The 20,203-nt window shown below is 44.4% G+C and overlaps 1 protein-coding gene across 1 annotated transcript in view; it reads left to right on the forward strand.

Annotated features, from left to right (window-relative positions):
- grin2aa (glutamate receptor, ionotropic, N-methyl D-aspartate 2A, a) overlaps positions 1-20,203 on the forward strand; it is a 411,403-nt gene that overhangs the window by 37,814 nt on the left and 353,386 nt on the right.

The following is a 20,203-nucleotide window of genomic DNA, read 5'->3' on the forward strand; positions in this document are numbered from 1 at the left end:
TATTAAAACATGTTACACCTGTTAAATGTGAAGCCTCTGTTATGATAATCTTTACTGCAGGCCTGCCAGCACCTACTATTTCCCTCCACTCCACCCAACCCCCTACACCCCCCAGGGCACAATGGTCCAAGATCAAAAGCCCCTGATGCAAATCCCTTCACTGGATGGGGATGAGCACGTTGTCAGCAGAAAGACAGGAGTCATGCTGGTAGAGACCATCCAAGCCCATCCAAGGGCCACCCTCCTCCTCCCCAACAATGAAATGTCTGCCCACGCCTCCTCTACCAGAAACTCCCCACACAACTCCCACAGCAGGACACCCCCCCCCCCCCCCCAGGGACCTCTGTAATAGAGAGACCTCCAGGGACTCCTGCAATAGGGGAACCCCCACAGGGACACTGTAAGAGGTTCCCCCACAGGGACCTCTGTAATGGGGGACTCCAATAGGGAACCTTATAATAGAGGGACCCAGGGCAGCACGGTGGTGCAGTGGGTTAGCCGTGTTGCCTCACGGTGCCGAGGTCCCAGGTTCGATCACGGCTCTGGATCACTGTCTGTGTGGAGTTTGCACATTCTCCCCGTGTTTGCGTGGGTTTTGCACTAAAATTTATTTAAAAAAATAGAGGGACCCCTGCACTATTACAGGGGTCCCGGGGGGGACGGGTCACCCCTTTACTTAGGGGTTGGGGTGGGGGCATCCAGACAATCCGGGTGTGGGGGGGGGCTTCTGTACAGTTGGTGAGGGGGTCAGGGACGATGTGCGATGGAGGGGGTACTAACCTGTTATTCTGGGAAAGATGCAAAGATGCATCTCACCCTTTTGTAGGCAGGCTACTGTTGTTGATAGGCACATTTCTACCTGTTGCTAGGCATATGGCATCCTAATACGTCTTGTTAAATTTGTGTTACTGCTGTTCCTAGGCAAAGCCATGACAAACGCAGAACAAATTTATTCTTTTAATGTGCCCAGTTTAAACAGAATAAAAATGAATGGAACCATCCCTGTCCTTTTGCCAGACCTATCTTGGAGCTGAGCCAACCTGAGTAGCTATGCTTGCAACCTTCTCTCCTCTCTCATCTGACCTAATTTCTTTATTAACGGAGACAGGTGACGGAGGGTTATTCTTGGGTCTGTTGCCTTGCCTGTGTGTATAGGAGGACAAATGCTTTCCAGGCTGCATGACCTGAGGGTTCATTCCAAATGAAAGGATCCAAAGTTGAAATCCAAGGACCTGTTTAGGTGCAGATTATGCTGGACAGTGGCTTCAATATTAAGATTTACCTTCTTTATTCTTTTAGCATTGAGTTTAATACCATTGAAGAGTAATTACTTCACTCAAAGGCTTGTGAATTTTTGGAATTCTATACCCCAGAGGGTTGTGGGTACTTCATCGTTGAATACACTTAATGCTGGGACATACTGATTTTTGGCCTCAAGGGATATGGGGACGGCGCAGGAAAGTGGAATTGAAGCCCAAGATCTGCCATGATCGTATCAAATGGAGATGCAGGCTCATCAGACCATATGGTCTATTCCTGCTCCTATTTCTTCCAAGGTTCATGTGGAGTACCGGCATGGACCAGTTTGGCTAAATGGCCTATTTCTGTTCTGAACATTCAATGTAATCCTAAGCATGCAACAGTGCTTAAACATTTTGTTGCTGGCTTATCTATGTTTTCAGCAATTGATCTAAAATACTCATGCTGTATATTGCTAGAGTTTGGTGAAATTCAAATTAATTTCAATATTTAACACTAATCTTGTCAAATAGATTTTTAAGTTACCCATCATAGCTCTTACTATGGATTCTTTGCAGAAACTAATTGTCTTCTATTTGTATGGTTAGCAAACACAAACATTAAAGTAATCTTGTTAACCCATTGCACCTTAAAGGGTGAATTGTAATGAATTTTTCCAGAAAAAGCTTTAATTTGCATAGAGATTGTCACCCCCCCTGTGTAGGACTTTCTATTTTCATTCTCGTCTGTCACAAATCGCTAACCCATTATTGTTAAAATCAAAATATGTATAAGAAATCTGAAGATAGACCAAATGGCTTTGTTCAAATGACCTTCACAGTGCAATATGTTATTTCTGCATTAATTCACTCAGTGAACGGTGAGAGAGGTAGCGAAAGAGAGCAAGACTCAATTCTGTTCGAAGTATTGGATCAGGCCAACACTGATTGTTTTAGTAGAATTGTGAATAGAAGAGAATAAGTATAACAGATGGTGTTAGTGAGAACAACAGACGGTGAAGTCAACCTTACACCGTGCAATGAATTTCTTAGTGTTTCACTTGGAAAATAACATGGTATTTTTAGTAGTTTTTTGCTTAAAGAAATACAGATTCTAACATGTAGCAATATTTGATTTAGTGTATGGATCACAGTTTAAAATTGGACAGTGAACGTTACTGCATATAATGTACACCACCACCAGCCCCCTCTTTCCCCTCCCCACACCCATTTCTGTAACATTACAGGTGATGGTGTGGTGCTAATATTGTTTGACGAGTAATCCAGAGGATCAGGCTAATGCTCTGGGACAGAGGTTGAAATCCCACTACAGCGTATGTCAAAATTTCAATTAAATGAATAAATCTGGAATTAAAAAGCAATCTCAGTAATAGTGACCATGAAACTATTGCTGATTGTTGTAAAAAACCATCTGCTTCACCAATATCCTTCAGAGAAGGGATCACAACCTTTTCCAGTCTGGCCTACATGTGACTCCAGACTTCCTGCAATGTGGTTGAAGCTTAACTGCCCTCTAAGATGGCCTCGCAAACCACTCAATTGTATCAAACTGCATCAGAAAAGTAGATAGGGAATGAAACTTGACAGGCCACCCGCATCGACCTAGCCATTGAAAATGCCAATGGCATACTCAACCCTATTGACCCTACACAGTCCTCCTTACAAACAGCTGGGGGCATGTGGCAAAATCTAAAAATCTGTCCCACAGACTAGCAACAGCCTGACATAGTTATACTCACGGACGTGTACCTTCCAGATAATGTTGCAGACACCACCATCATCATCCCTGAGTATTTCCTGTGCCACTAACAGCAGCAGCAGAATTGTATGCAAACACAATCTGTAACCTCATGACCCAGCATATCTCCCACTCTACCATTACTGTCAATGCAGGGGGTCAGTCCCGTCTCAATGCCGAGTGCAGGTGGGCATGCCGGGAGCATAGAATCCCTACAGTGCAGAAGGAAGCCATTCAGCCCATTGAGTCTGCCACGACCCTCTGAAAGAGTACCCAGGCCCAATCCCCGGCCTATCCTTAGAACGTAGAACATAGAACAGTACAGCACAGAACAGGCCCTTCGGCCCTCGATGTTGTGCCGAGCAATGATCACCCTACTCAAACCCACGTATCCACCCTATACCCGTAACCCAACAACCCCCCCCCCCTTACTTTTAGGACACTACGGGCAATTTAGCTTGGCCAATCCACCTAACCCGCACATCTTTGGACTGTGGGAGGAAACCGGAGCACCCGGAGGAAACCCACGCACACACGGGGAGGACGTGCAGACTCCGCACAGACAGTGACCCAGCCGGGAACTGAACCTGGGATCCTGGAGCTGTGAAGCATTTATGCTAACCACCATGCTACCGTGCTGCCCCTTGTAAACCCTGTCTAACCTTTGGACACGAAGAGGCAATTTAGCATGGCCAATCCATTTATCCTGCACATCTTTGTAGCAGGAGATGGATCTTCTCAGCTACTGAAGCAGCTAATTTCCATTTGCAGCAAGGTTGAGTCAAAATTCAGGCTTGGGGCTGATAATTCCCAAGAAATATTTGCGTCAAAGAACTGTGGGAGCAAACCAGAGCACCAGGAGGAAACCCACGCAGACACGGGGAAAATGTCCAAACTCCACACAGACAGTCACCCAAGGCCAGAATTGAAACCGAGTCACTGGCACTTTGGGGCAGCGGTGTGAACCACTGTGCCACCGTGCCACATGCAGCTCTAGGCTTACCTAAAAATGAGGTGTTAACCTGATGAAGCTACTACACAGAACTACTTGGATACCGAACAACATAAGAAGCAAGTAATAGAGCTGAGAGATCCCGCAACCAACAAATCAGATCTGAGCTCCGCAGTCCTGCCACATCCAACTGTGAATGATTTTGGACAATTAAACAACTCACTGAAGGAGTATGTTCCACAAATATCCTCTTCCTCATTGAAGAGGGAGCTCAACACATTAGTGCAAAAGACAATGCTGAAGCATTTGCATTCATCTTCAGCCAAAAGTGCCGAGTCGATGATCCAGCTCGGCTTCCTCTTGAGGTCTCCAGCATCACAGATGCCAGTTTTCAGCCAGCCAATTTACTGAGCCTGATATCAAAAAAATGGCTGAAGGCACTTGATACTACAAGGGCTATGGGCCTTGACAACATTCCGGAAATAGTAATGAAGACTTATGCTCCAGAACTTGTCGCACCTATAGCCAAGCTGATCCAGTACTGGTACAAGACTAGCATCTACCTGACAATGTGGAAATTGCACAGATAGGCCCTGTCCTCAAAAGGCAGGACCAATCCAACCCGGCCTATTCCCGCCCCATCAGTTGATTCTTGATCATCAGCGAAGTGATGAAAGACATTATCGATAGTCCCATCAAGTGGCACCTACTGCTTCCTCAGCAATTATCTGCTCATTGATCACTTTGGATTCCGCCATGGTCAGTCAGCTCTTGATCTCATAGGGCTTTGATCCAAACATGGACAAATGTGCTGTACTCGAGGTGACCTTTCCTCCACCCTAAGGTCAGAAGTGGGGATGTTCACTGATGATTGTATAATATTCATCACCATTTGTAACTTCTCAGCTACTGAAGCAGCTCATTACCATTTGCAGCAAGGTTTGTACAAAGTTCGGGCTTGGAGCTGATAATTCCCAAGAAATACTTGCATTAAAGAAGTGCCAGGCAATGACCATCTCTATCAATAAAGAATCTACCCATCTCCATTTGACATTCAATGTCAATACCAGCTCTGAATCCCCCTCTATCAACATCCTGGGGGTTCCCATTGATCAGAAGCTAAACTGGACCAACTACATAAATACTGTGGCTAAAACAGTAGGTCAGAGGCTGGGATTTCTGGCGTGAGCAGCTCATCTTCTGATTTCCCAAAGCTTACCTGCCATCTAAAAGTCTCATATCAGGACTGTGATGGAATATTCTCCATTTGTCTGGATACATGCAACTCCAACAATACACAAGAAGGACAAACGAGCCTGCTTGATTGGCATCCCATCTACCACTTTAAACATTCACTCCTCCCACCTGACACACAATGGCAGCAGTGCGTACCATCTACAAGATGCTCTGCACAAATCACAAATTCTTCAATAGCATCTTTCAAACCCACAACCTCTACCACCTTGAAGGAGAAGGGAACACCACCACCACCACCACCAAGTTCCCCTTCAAACCACACACCATCCTGACTTCAACTACATTACCATTCCTTCACTGTCACTTGGTCAAATTCCTGGAACTAACAGCACTGTGGGTGTACCCACAACACATATCCTGCAGCAGTTCAAGAAGGTGGTTCACCACCAACTTCTCAAGGGCAATTAGGGATGGATAATAAATGTTGGCCTAACCACACGCTGTGAAAAATATTTTTTTTTAAAAAATACACAGTTCTGATCACCCTATTATAGAAAGGATATTATTATACGAGAAAGAGTGCGGAAAAGATTTACTAGGATGCTACCGGGGCTTGATGGTTTGAGTTATAAGGAGAGACTGGATAGACTGGGACTTTTTTCCTTGGAACGTAGGAGGCTTAGGGGGACTCTTGTAGAGGCCTATAAAATAATGAGGGGCATAGATAAGGTAGGTAGTCAACATATTTTCCAAAGATAGGGGAGTCTAAAATTAGAAGGCATAGGTTTAAGGTGAGAGGGGAGAGAGCCAAATGGGACCAGAGGGGCAATTGTTTTCACACAGAGGGTGGTGAGTGTCTGGAACGAGTTGCCAGAGGCAGACGTAGAGGCGGGTACAATTTTGTCTTTTAAAAAGCATTTAGGCAGTTATATGAATGAGATGAATATAGAGGGATGTGGGGAATTGGGACTAGCTTAGTGGTAAAAACAGGGACAATTTGGGCAGAAGGGCCTGTTGCCATGCTGTAGACCTCTATGACTCTATGGTCTGTTTCTGGGTTATTAAATGCTATGAAATTCTTTCTTGTGCAAATTCCTTACAGAGGCCAGTTTGCCCACTCATCTCATCACTTTATTAACATGTTTACTTTATTGTGGATTTTAAAAATAATTCTAAAGAATGAACCTCAAAATTTATCAAGTCCATGTGGACTCAGGGTATAAATCCAGCCATCTTACAACATAGTCACCATCAACTGGTAAAATATGTAAGCTATCAAATAGTTTCGATAGCAGGCATGATGCAACAAATGGGATATGGTTCGTATTTGTTTTCAAGAACATTTGTCACAGTCACGAAGGTGGCACAGTGGCACGGTGGTTAGCACTGCTGCCTCATGGCATGAGGACCCGGATTCGATTCCAATCTCGGGTCACTGTCCATTTGGAGTCTGCACATTCTCCCCATATCTGCGTAGGTCTCATCCCCACAACCCAAACGTGTGCAGGGTAAGTGGATTGGCCACGCTAAACTTCCCTTTAATTGGAAAAGTGAAAAAAACATTTGTCACAGTCACAACGGTCCTGTAGGGGAAGATTTGAGGTGTATTTTCCTTGTCCAGTTCAAAAATAATTGTGAAATGTCAAACTATAACATAATTGCGCACATTTTCACGCATGTGGAAGTTCTAAAATTAAGCTTGGTTGAATGGTTGAATAAACTCGATTTGTTTTCACTGGAACGACGGAGGTTGTGGGCGACCTGATAGAGGTCTAAAAAATGATGAGAGGCATAGACAGAGTGGATAGTCAGAGGCTTTTTCCCAGGGTAGAGGGGTCAATTACTAGGGGGCATAGGTTTAAGGTGCAAGGGGCAAGGTTTAGAGGAGATGTACGAGGCAAGTTTATTACACAGAGGGTAGTGGGTGCCTGCAACCCGCTGCTGGAGGAGATGGTGGAAGCAGGGACGATAGTGACATTTAAGGGGCATCTTGACAAAGACATGAATAGGATGGGAATAGAGGGATACGGACCCAGGAAGTGTAGAAGGTTTTAGGTTAGACGGGCAGCGTGATCAGCACGGGCTTGGAGGGCCGAAGGGCCTGTTCCTGTGCTGTACTTTTCTTTTTTCTTTTGTACTTTGTTCTAAGCTGAATCTTTTCATCCAAGAACTCTTATGGGCACATTTTGAAAAGTTTTGAATTCATTTTGTGAAATGAAATATGGAGGAACTGGATATAACTAATAAACCTAAAACATAATAGTTTTGTATATTAAGTTATTTGCAGTCCTTTAAAATTGGCTGGATTCACACTGATTTAAAATGCTTACTTTTTGTGACTTTACTAAGTTATTTCTCTTAAATCAATAAACATTTTTAAAGCACACTTATAAAAAATGCATGTTAAAACATTACCCGATTGCATGGCTCATAGCAGAATTTAATCATATGCAAATTAGTTTGAGCCAAAATCTGGGAGTGGGAAATATTTTTCAAAACAGTTGCAATTTTGGGCGCAGTTTAGCGTGGAATTGCGTATTGTGGCAAAGTAGATACTCTCCCCTGAATATATGCGATAATGTCTGGGGAGTAAAGGGAAGAACATACCAAAAAAAGTCTTCCATTTGATTCTTCTCCAGCTGGTTCAGCTGCAGTGAATCATGATGCACCACATCAGTAAGATACCAAAACATACTGTGCCATGGAACAAAAAGTTCCATTTCCCACTGGCTTAAAGAATGCTGAATAAAATGAGACAATCTTATTGCTACTAACATACATCCCAACCAGCTGTTGATATAATAGTTGAAGGTCTCAACAAACACCACAGCAAAATCAACCGCGGTTTCTCAGAGTGTGCTTTCCATGGGGAATATGTGGTGATGGGCTGTAGATGGCGGGATCATTCAACTTGCTTTAAATTCTTAATTGTGAACTTGCGATTAGACTGTTTCTGTACCGAGGCTGTGCTACCTCCTACGACACTTTGCTTTAGGTTTCTATTACTCTATTCTGAACAGAACTAGTTTTATTTTACTTTGAACTGCATGATAGGCGCTTTTCTTACATCCTTCCGTTTTCAATTACTGCCGAGCATGAGACTGTATTTTACTTTCAACTGTGAACAAGAAGCCAGTTCATTACAATCACACTTGTCCACATATTTTCGAAGGGCAGAGGTAGCATGGTGGCACCTTCTGCACTATAGGGATCCTATGATTCAATGATTTTGCACTGTAGCTTACTGTGATTAGTAAGACACTTCAATATGCTGCCCTGCATTGAAAAGGGTAAGCAACTGTCCATCTCCTTAACCACCCAGATTGAAGCACCATTAAGAAGGAAAACAGAGGAGACTAAAGCCCGTGCTCCATGGCGGACTCAGCCCGCGGACCTGGACCAGCAAAGTAGTGCCCCGCATTGCAGCTCGCGCGCCGCGGACCACCCGTCCACATTGCCCCCAGCCCTGAATGAAGCCCCTCCCTGCCTGCCGATCGGCCTTACCCTGACTGTGGCGGCCCCAGACTGAGTTCGCAGTCACCAAACGAGGATCCTGGACGGTGTGAAGACACATGAGCCACACTGACGGGAATTCGGCCGGTCGGCAACAGAGCATTGCAGGGCGGACCTCAGGCAATGGTCTGAGGCACTGGCTACTTGGCACGGTGTACTCCTCGAGTGCGCCAATTTACGGGGGGTGGAGAATTGAAAAACCGGCGCCGCCCTCGATTTCAGCGCCAAAACGGATTCTCCACCCCATCGCCGAACAGGGGAGCAGAGAATCCAGCCCCAGATCTTTCCACTGTATCCTGGTGCTGATCTATTGAACTTAGTTTCAGTTAAAGTGTTAGAATATGTTTTTTGTCAACAAAATGTACATCTTAATTTGCTCAGAGGTTCTTTTTCGATCTATGTAGATTTATTGAAAAGTTCCACAATAACTTGCTCTTCATTGGAACAACTTTCAGAAAATAATTTTTCCAGTGCTGCAAAGCATTTTGAAGCCTGATACATGGGGTTAAAGCCATTTGATTTTCAATGTTGCATTATATATTGAGAAGGGCAAGTAAGGATGGGCAATACATGTTGGCCTATCCAGTGATGCTCACATCTGGTAAATGAATAATAAAAAAAGAATGGTATAAGTCAAAGAAACTGGATCACTGGCAGTTCAGTCAAGGCTGTACCATTCAAGTAAAGAACCTCGGAGTTTCCTTTCACCTTTGGGAACAGCAACTGAGAGATTGAGAAGGTTTTGCTCATTGACTGTGGGTTGTTATTGGATGATTTATGATGAAGACTGCAGGACAAAAAAGGCACAATGTCACCTTCACTCACCAGACTGCATTCTCAATTTAAAATGAATGCAGGTGAACAGCTTGAACTTAATTTGTTTCTATTGCACTAAATTACTATTAAGACAGTGCTTCTTCCATAAATCAAGTTTATTCTGAGGAAATAGATGGTATTAAACACTATCGAGGAAGGTTATTTATTTTAGCTCATTGGAATAACATCTGTTTAATTACACATTCTCTATGATTAATACCATAACAGGATGGTCATAATGTCGTAAAGAAATTACTGATCTTCACTTTGCTTCTACAAATTTAGAGATAATGGGCTTGATTTTACAGAGAGGCATAGTGCTTGCTACACAGCTCATTGGTTGCAAACTGACTGACTTTAAAAAAGAATGCACTGCAGTGATATTGGAGACAATTTTCCAGCCACATTGCAACCAGCACAAATCCCGCTATGTCGGGTGGATTATGGGGGAAGCCCTTAAACGGGGTTTACGGCAGGCGCTGAACAGTGCGCGATGCTCCCGGCCTACTGCAGCAGGACGGCCTCACTGGGCGTGAACCAGATTATCATATTTAAATTGCAATTTAAATATGCTGGGACAGTTTGAAGCCCGATTCTCCTGGCACCTGGTATCCCTCTCCCCACATCTCCCCCATCCCTGCCGGCGCAGCGTGAAGCCAGTGGCAATCCCATGGCACTGGCCCCGGGAACCCTGACATTGCCCACCTGCCAGGTAGGTACTGTCAGGGTGGCAGTGCGAAAGGATATGGCCTGGAAGAGGGATGAAGGATGGGCATTTGGCAACCGCATAGCCGGGTGTCACTCACCTGGGGGGGCGGGCACTGGTGATTGGCGGGGGGGGGGGTTCCTGATGCTAGTGAGAAGGGAAGGGTCTGAAGGGGACCCACTGGAAGGGCCCTGATGCTTTGGTTCCAGTGATCCTTTGGGGGGGTTGGGGGGAAGAGGGCGTTGATGCTGGTGAGGATAGTGGGTTGGGGGCAATGAAGCCCCACTGCCGGCAATGTTGGGGCAGGTGGGTGGGGGGCCTTTACAGTCATTTTGAGATTGTGACGACCTTTTTAAAAGATCGCTGTGAAGCCGGGCATGTTGGCCTGTTTCGGCGCCACCTCTCTTAGCGGCGGTACAAATCACGCCACTCCCTGTAAAAAAATGACTAAGTGCTGGAAGATTGCAATGAGAATTGCGTGGAACTGCTGACACAATTTGTACTGATTTTCTTGCCTGAAATGACACTGAGGGCGGGATTCTCTGGCCGCATTCACCCGGCGACCAGAGAATCCCACCCGAGGTCAATGGAGTTCTCCATTGTCCACCTGTCACTTGTGGCGTTCTTGTGGCGGGCGGGGTGGAAGAATCCATCCCTTAGTCATTTTTGGGAGAATTCCGCCCATTATTCTGGGGGCAGCAAACACAGCATGGGACTTACGCCACGCAGTGGAAGGAAGGCCAACCCTCAAGAACTCTCAAGCTCTTGCAGTCGTAACAGTGCCATCATTCAGTGGTGTGTGGTGCTGGGACTGCTAGTAGGCCCACAAAGAAGATAATATGGGCACCAGACTTAAGTAAGTTTGGGTTTTAAAAAAAATTTAGAGTGCCCAATTCATTTTTTCCAATTAAGGGGTAATTTAGCCTTCCCAACTCACCTACCCTGCACATCTTTGGGTTGTGGGGGCGAAGCCCATGCAAACATGGGGAGGATGTGCAACTCCACACAGACAATGACCCAGAGCCGGGATCGAACCTGGGACTTTGGCGCCGTGAGGCAGCAGTGCTAACCACTGCAACACTGTGCTAACGTCATTTGGGGTTTTTGATATGGAAAATTAGGCATCCTAGGTAGGAGTGGGAGGTGCGCCATGGTGGCACTGTGGTTAGCATTGTTGTCTCACAGCACCAGGGACCCAAGTAATTTGATTCCGGTCTTGGGTCACTGTCTGTGTGGAGTTGACACGTTCTCCCCATGTCTACGTGGGTTTGCTCTGGGTGCTCTGGTTTCCTCCAACAGTCCAAAGAAGTGCAGATCAGGTGGATTGGCCATGATTAATATGTGAGGTTATGGGGATAGAGTGGCAGTGGGTCTAGACAGATGGCTCTTTCAGAGGGTTGATGCAGATTCAATGGGCTGAATGGCCTCCTGCTATAATTTAACAGTTTAATTATTTTTACGCAACTGTCATGCAGAAAAGGCATCAGAACTAAGCTGTCGGACCTCCAAGTGATATATTATACACCTCACAACCAGGTCTACAGCAGAGGGACTCCATATAACAGTTGTTATTCAGAATTAAACCTTCCTTGTCCTGTTCAATGGAGATGCTTGGCTATGTAGGAATGCCATAGATTCTATGGATTCTGAAGCTTGGCAGAAGGAAAGGCTCCTTGTACATCGTGGTGCCATTTTGTCCGGGAGGGCTGTTCTCCCTTCACCTCCCCTCCCCGGCTGAGGGGATACCTGGTTGAGGTGTGCAAAATTATGAGGGACATGGATAGGGAAGATAGGAAGGACCTTTTCCCTTTAATTGTGGGGTCAATAATCATGGGGCATTGATTTATGGTTATGGGGTGGAGGTTTAGGGGTGGAATCTCTGCAACCCGTCGCCAGTTGTGGGGTTTTCGATCTGACGGGGAATCGCAGGTCAGGTTAAAAACCGTCAATCTCATTTCGCGCTAGCGGGAGAATGCAAATGGGTGCAAATGCAAATGGGAGCTGGAAATCCAATTCTCCAGGCTTCTGATTCTCTAGGTGTCTCAGCTGGGATTCATGCAGGTATTTTCAAGCATAGTCCTGATGGGTGCGGTGGATCCCGTGGTGGGTCAAGCGGATAAGTGTGTAACGTTGGTGCCCCTAAAGTCCATTTGGGGTCCCCGCAGTGCAAATACTGCTCCCCAGCCCCCCATCAGACCAGCCATAACAGACCGCCCCCCCCCCCCCCCCATCATAGATCCCTGTCTGAAAGCTGAAGAGCAAACCAGGCAGTAGGATGAAAAATCATTGCTTTCTCACTTATCTTTTACTAACATCTTCTGCTTCAGACAGAAGTGTTTAAAGTAGCAGCTGTTACAAGTGTCAGAGGCTTCTTGGAAAGCCCAGTACACTTCAAAGTGCTTGAAGTCTCTTGACAGCCTTTGAAATGCAAATCTTCTATTAAATTTCACACAGAAGTAGTTTAGTAGCATTTAGCTGCTTTTGATGTGGTGAGGGTCTGTCAACCATAGCAAAAGTTTTATTAACATCATGATTGGTATCAAAGCAGGATAATGGATACGCATTCAAGCATGAACAAAGAACAAAGAACAAAGAAAATTACAGCACAGGAACAGGCCCTTCGGCCCTCCCAGCCTGCACCGATCCAGATCCTTTATCTAAACCTGTCGCCTATTTTCCATGGATCTACTTCCCTCTGTTCCCCGCCCGTTCATATATCTGTCTAGATGCATCTTAAATGATGCTATCGTGCCCGCCTCTACCACCTCCGCTGGCAAAGTGTTCCAGGCACCCACCACCCTCTGCGTAAACAACTTCCCACGCACATCTCCCTTAAACTTTCCCCCTCTCACCTTGAAATCGTGACCCCTTGTAATTGACACCCCCACTCTTGGAAAAAGCTTTTTGCAATCCACCCTGTCCATACCTCTCATAATTTTGTAGACCTCAATCAGGTCCCCCTCTCAACCTCCGTCTTTCCAACGAAAACAATCCTAATCTACTCAACCTTTCTTCATAGCTAGCACCCTCCATACCAGGCAACATCCTTGTGAACCTCCTCTGCACACTCTCTTAAGCATCCACATCCTTCTGGTAATGTGGCGAAAAGATCAATAAAAAAACAGCCTTCTCTGGAGTAATAAAACACAATCACGGGCTAATACAATGTTTTGCTGTGTGAAATTGAGTGGAAGATTTGCATTTCAAAGGCTGTTAGGAAAAGGTAACTGAAAAATGAATGATTTTTCACCCTACGGCACTGTGTGTATTGGTTAGCACTGATGCCTCACAGCTCCAGGGTCCCAGTTTCAATTCTGACCTCGGGTAACTGTATGAAATTTGCACTTTCTCCCCGTGTCTGTGTGGGTTTCCTCCGGGTGCTCCGGTTTCCCCCCACAGTCCAAAGATGTGTAGGTTAGGTGGATTGGCCATGTTAAATTGCCCCTTAGTGTCCAAAAGGTTCAATGGGGTTACTGGGTTACGGGGATAGAAGGCGTAGGCTTAGGTAGGATGCTCTTTCCCAGGGCCAAATGGCCTTCTTCTGCACTGTAAATTCGATGATACTGCCTGAAAGGCACTTCAGCTTTCAGGCAGGGGTTTCTGTTGGGGGGGGGGGGGTCTCATGGGACGTCTGATGGGGGGGGGGGGGGGGGGCTTGGAGGTCTCTGTTGGAGTTCGGGGTAGGTGGGGGGGGGGATGCAGGTCACCCTAATGTGTATGTGCTGTGGGAGGGTGGGAGTTATTCCCTTGGTAATGGGAGGAGACTGCCCCTACTTGTCAGCAGTGAGGGGGAGGGGTCATGCAGGATTTGCATTGTGGGGGGAGGGGGCCAGCTGAAAATTTTGTCCCAGTACTGGGATTCCAACAGAATCCCATGAGTTCCCCTCCATGCAGGTTCCTAGCTCCAGCGGAGACTAGGAGCGATTCTACTCCGGTGGGAGAACTTACTCTCCAACCATTAGAGGGGTTCTGACAAAAAGCTTTTTTGCCCAGAGGATAGTGAGCATCTGGAACTCACTGCCTGAAAGGACGGTAGAAGTGGGAACCCTCACAACATTTAAAAAGCATTTAGGTGAGCGCTTGAAATGCCATTTCATTTAAGACTATGGACCAAGTGCTGAAAATGGGATGAAAATAGATAGGTGCATGATGGCCTGAACAGACACGATGCGCCTCTTTCTGTGCTGTATGACTCTGTGTGGAGCCACCCCAAACATACTTGTGACACAAGCAAAATCTAATGTAAATGCTGCTGGTGATCTGGGAGAACAGCACTTCTGCATTAAACCAAATGCAAAATCTATTGAATAGCAGTGACTGCATTTTCAAAAGGCAAAGTGCCGCAAATAACCTACCTTCATATGGACTTTGTAACGTTAGCTTAATGCAGCAAATGCATTCTCATACACAAGTATTTGTTGTGACATATTTACTGTCTGGAATTCCACCAACTTTATAATACTCTTATACATCGAGTAAACTGTAGTTTCTATATTAGCCATTGATCACTACCTCCTATAGTCCAGGCCTCCACAAGTGATGGATGGGTGAGCAATTAAACTGGCAGATTTTGTTCAATAGGTGGCCAGGAATACGTCTTTTTTCATTCTCCTTTAATCTATCACTGTCCTAACTACAACTAATAAATATATTGCCTTCGTGGCTGCAAAATTTAAAACATACCCATTCTCAGTGTATGAATGTTGAACACATTGTCACATGACATGGGATTGACATGATGCTACAGTCACATGATGCTTGGGCAGTGGCGAATTAGTCAAGGCGAACCTGAGTGTTCGCACCCAACATTTTTTACTGCTTACCCTTTAACTTTTGGTGTAATTTTGTAGGAGCAGTTATCAAGCTGCTAGCAAAAGCAATCACATTTGCAGACTGCCGCGAAGGTCATGTGATTGAATCTCCAGGAATAGAGCCAACCAAAGTTGATAACTGTACTTAAGTCAGTCCAAACAGTCTATTCTTTACTTTGACTGTGAATACACACAGGTTTGAGCTAAGGTGGGAAATTCACAGTATATTTAAAGAGAAGTAAAATATGTAATTGATTAGTTATGAAAACCTCTTTCACAAGGAAAGTAACTATCAGTATCAATCCTGTAATTAACTAGCATAGCATTATAAACCCCGGGAATACTCATTTACCATGTTTGTGTTTGAATGTTAGCTATGCTCTCCAGGGCAGCTTTGCATAACATTATGCTATAATTACTTTCAATTCAAAAGTACTTCACACTTGTTACCTCTGTGATTTGATGTTTAAATAGCTTTCAAATATTTAATTTGTAAAATATTAAGTTAATTTTGTATATCTTACAAATTACTGAAACAGGTTCAGAGTGAAATGGTAGAATCGTGCTGAAAACATGTGGTGAATTTTAACTGAACCCGCCCAGTGGGAGACTGAGGTGATTTGTTCCTCCAGATTTTACATTTTATTAAAATCAGCAGAACAATCGGCTGGGTGTAAAAGGGGCTGTTGTTGGATCCTGCTGGATGGGCTAGGTTCAAATGACTCCCCCCGTGCTGTTCCCATGTCAACGCTGAAACAAGTCTTGCATAATCTTCATACAGTCACTCCTGACGTTGACTATAATTATCTGCAGAACATAGATATTAAGACAATATTTAGTAAGCTTACAATGCTCTTGGCAGAAGTACAAGAGACAGCTACGAAGAAACCAAAGTACTGCCACAGAGAAACGTAAATCATGCATTTAGAAGAGTGACTTCATTGATTTGCATTTGATTTCTTGATTATTACTCTTTCGGTTGGTATTGTGATTAACATTTCCAGACTCTCAGATAATGTGACCCTGTTTAAGCACAGACTGCAGGCTCAATAAAATGACTAGAGATCATTGATCAGAATTTTAAACATTGATATCTATAGAGGATTCAGAAAAGCAATTGAAGATAACAGAGATATCAGTTTAAATTAGCTTTTGTGTGATATAAGATTGTGTTTCAATAACTTTATCTCTAAAATATCAATTAAAAAACAATTTGAAAATATTATTCACTGAAGAATTTACAACATTGTTGCGCAAGTCAAATTGGAAAGTTATCCCACTGGACACATTTTTGTGTCTAGATTAATTTAAAGTCCAGTGGAGGTGAAAAAAATCCTAGCTAATGTAATTGAAAGGTAATTAATAAATGACAAAAGCAAATTGTGTTCTCCACACCTCATCATACCTTTATAGAAAGCAGTATGTTTGTAACAACCTGCTCAAAGACAGAAATAAGGGACAAAATACTTTTTTTTTAAAGTGAAATTTTGAAATGCATTGTATTTACAGCAACTACACTTAAGATGCAACCTGTGCCATTGGCCCCTCATACTAACAGTGTGGGTTAACCATGAAAACTACAAGAGAATGGGCAAATAACATTATTCATGGTGGGTATGCAGTGGTGTGCCTGACGTTCACATAAAATTGAGCCATGGGCCTCATTTTACAAAATGTGATAAGCTATCTTGCCTCCAGTGTTACATTGCTTCCTTACCACAAACCCATATTGGCTGTTTGCTTCACCAATATCGCCTCTCAGGTGTTGGAGTAAGGAAATGGAGAACGTTGTAATTGCTGATTGCAGAGACCCTCAAGAGTGCAGTTCAGGGCATCCCAAAACAGATATTAGACCTTTGGTTAACATGTAAAATGGCCTAATGCCTGTTTAGGCAGCTGACACTTGAGTCATATGGAATATCCATGACAAAATTGGTCCGTTTTACTCTTGTTTTCTGCTTGGAAAATGGGTGCAATCTGGTCCAGTTTCTACCCGACAGTCTTTCTTGCAATTCGTAACCGAAATTAATAACACAAGTGGCCTGTGCAACAAGAGATCAAAATCACTGGTGTGCATTGGTGCTTGTATCCATGGGAATAGGTAGACATTGCCATATCACCAAGCTGGAATAACTCAAGTTTATATATCATATTGGTCACTGGACAATTCCCCTCACTGTCTTTACAGAATTCATTTGCAGGATAAATGAAATTGCTGAATAATAACCTTTTGATCCAAACAATAAATGCTCATGTTTAAATCTGTTACTACTGCAACTGACTCAGGAGTTCTGAACGGGCCTTTATGAAAATGGCCATGGAATAGGCAAACCATTTGCTATATTTTATGAGGCCACAGAGTGGTCCACACCAAGTAGTTGAAAGAAACTTAATTTGTTTACAATAACTATAATATACGTCACATGGTAGATGCCAATTGGGTCTGCCTTGCCGGTGCCTAACTGGCTAGATTTATATACCATACAACTATACATTGTTTAGAAGTTCCCTCGCCCCCTCAACAGGAGAGCTCGTATTCTGTAAGGTTCACATGGAAGTTGATTGTTCCCACCCCATAAGAAATATGCAGGTTATAACACTATACCCACCAGATCCAATAGATGGTATCATTTTGAGACAATTGTGTCATTTCCATATGAGAACAAGTTGTCAGTGCTACCCATGCTTCTAATTTACAGTTTGACAGATATGGGAAACAGGAACTGGAATGTTAATTGAGGCTCCTAAAGACAGATTGCATCTCTTTTAATGTGGTGTCTTTCATGAATATTGAGTGACAGAACTGCTACTGCAAGCAAAGTGTCTGTCACTGTCTTGGATAGTGCTATGGATGTCTTGATGGAGAAGGTGGCCAGAAGCAACACAATGTCATTCACTGAAAATGGATGCAGTGTTGTTCACCGGAAAACCCAATAACAGTCAACAGTGGTAGCAAAGCACAAGAACACCAGGAATCTGACAACACAGAACTTGCAGCTTGTATAAAGAAATGCAATGGCCTAATCAAAGCTTTAAGGTAAGATTCCCATTCATAGTTGTTTTATAATCTGCACCATTCTATAGCCCCAGCATTAGCAAACACCTGTTTTCCATCTCTGACCTCCCCTCACAGCAGCACCCATGAAAGTATCTCCTTCTGTTTCCATTGCGCACTCTGGACCTAATAAGTAAATGAGCATTCACTCTGAACCACAAGAGAATGAGCAAAAGAACATTTGTCATGATGGGTATGCAGTGGTGTGCAAAACTGGGAGGCCCGAGGTTCACACAGAATTGGGCCATGGGCCCAGTGATTGTGAGAGTATTATCAGTGTGAGGCCTGGTTAATTATGACAAACAAATCATGGACTGTTCATGTGATTGCCACGGGAACTTGTTTCCGGCTCAGGCTCAAGGCAGAATTTCCATTGGGCCTTTGAAAGCTATTTTGTACAGTAAGCTGCGAGAGACTATATCAGATCCCTTCAGGAGTCTGCACACCAGCACAGTTCACGGTTCTTGCAGGACAAGATGGCATATGACAGAAAGGAACTCTGGGGCATGATTTAACCACAGCATTGTGCCTGATGTGCATCAGGGCGCGCCTGTTAAATAGCAGGAAAGGCCAAAATTGAGATTTGTGCCAGCGCAAATTAGTTCCCTATCTAACTGGTCCACTTCGATGGCGAGTTACGGTATCATGCCTAAATATGGTGGGCATTTCATTAACCCCAATTTGCATTAATTTCTATCTCATTAGTGAAGTCAAATGTAATGGACTCCTGGGAATTAACTGACTCCCCAGCAAGAAATCATGCAGGTGTCGTTTTGGTACCCTTTTTTAAAAACGTGAAGCTGGCACAATGTCTGCTGAGGGGAACGGAGGAGGTGAGAAGCCATTTTTTCCGGCATGCAGCTCAAGGGCACTGGAGCTGCTTCCCCAGTGCTCGGAGTGGGGAGGGGGAGACGCCTCATGGGCTTGGTTGAGGCTGAAGGATATCATTCCTTCTTGAAATTACACAACGTTTCGGCCTCAACTACTTTCTGTGGTAGGAAATTCCACAGATTCACCACTCTCTGGGTAAAGAAATTTCTCCTCACCTCAGTCCTAAAAGGTATACCCCTTATCCTCAAACTATGACCCCTAGTTCTGGACTCCCCCACCATCGGGAACATTCTTTATGAATCTACCCTGTCTAATCCTGTTAGAATTTTGTAAGTTTCTATGAGATCCCCTCTCACTCTTCTAAACTCCAATTAATATAATCCTAACCAATTTAGTCTCTCCTCATATGACAGTCCCACCATCCCAGCAATCACTGCACTCCCTCCGTAGCAAGAATATCCTTCCTCAGATAAGGACACCAAAACTACACATAATACTCCAGGTCTGGCCTCACCAATTCCCTATACAATTACAATAAAACATCTCAATTCCTATACTCAAATCTTTTTGCAATGAAGGCCAATGTACCATTTGCTTTCTTTGCTGCCTGCTATACCTGCACGCTTTCAGCGACTGCTGCACGAGGGCACCAAGGCCTCATGAGTATCCACCTCTCTCAATTTACACCCATTCAAATAATAATCTGCCTTCCTAGTTTTGCTATTGATGTGGATAACCTCACATTTATCCACATTCTACAGCATCTGCCATGCATGTGCCCACTCACTCAGCCTGTCAAAATCTGGCTGAAGCATTTCTGCATCCTCCTCATAGCTTACCCTCCCACCCAACTTTGTATCATCTACATAGTTGATTTTCAAATCTTTGTTACTGTTGACCATTTGATAAACAAAATATTCTCAAGTGGCTCTCATGGGTACACAGACCATGCTTCAGACGATGATTATTGCATCGTATTTTAATCAAACTTTGAAGCCTGAACAGTTTGCCTGAACTCTAGAAACATCAACACCATAGAGGCAGCAGCCAACAATCAAACACTCAAGACCTGGGCTTCAGCACTGGGGATATCCTCACGACCAAAGGGTTAGTGTGTGGATCAAGGGAGGGCACCTGAGCACAGTCTTGAGGGTGTGCGGGGGCCTATGGAACATGGAGTTGAACCTCCAGCCTGCATCGACGCTGCTGCCTTCTACTTCATCTGGCCGTCTAGGCTGCCAACAGCACTTCAGGGGCGCCCTGAGCAGTCTCCCTAATGTTCCCAGCAGGGGTCTGGGGCCGAAGGTGAGTGTACAGAGCAAGGT

The sequence above is a fragment of the Scyliorhinus canicula genome, chromosome 15 (assembly GCF_902713615.1).
Source record: "Scyliorhinus canicula chromosome 15, sScyCan1.1, whole genome shotgun sequence".
In the NCBI taxonomy this organism is placed as follows: domain Eukaryota; kingdom Metazoa; phylum Chordata; class Chondrichthyes; order Carcharhiniformes; family Scyliorhinidae; genus Scyliorhinus; species Scyliorhinus canicula.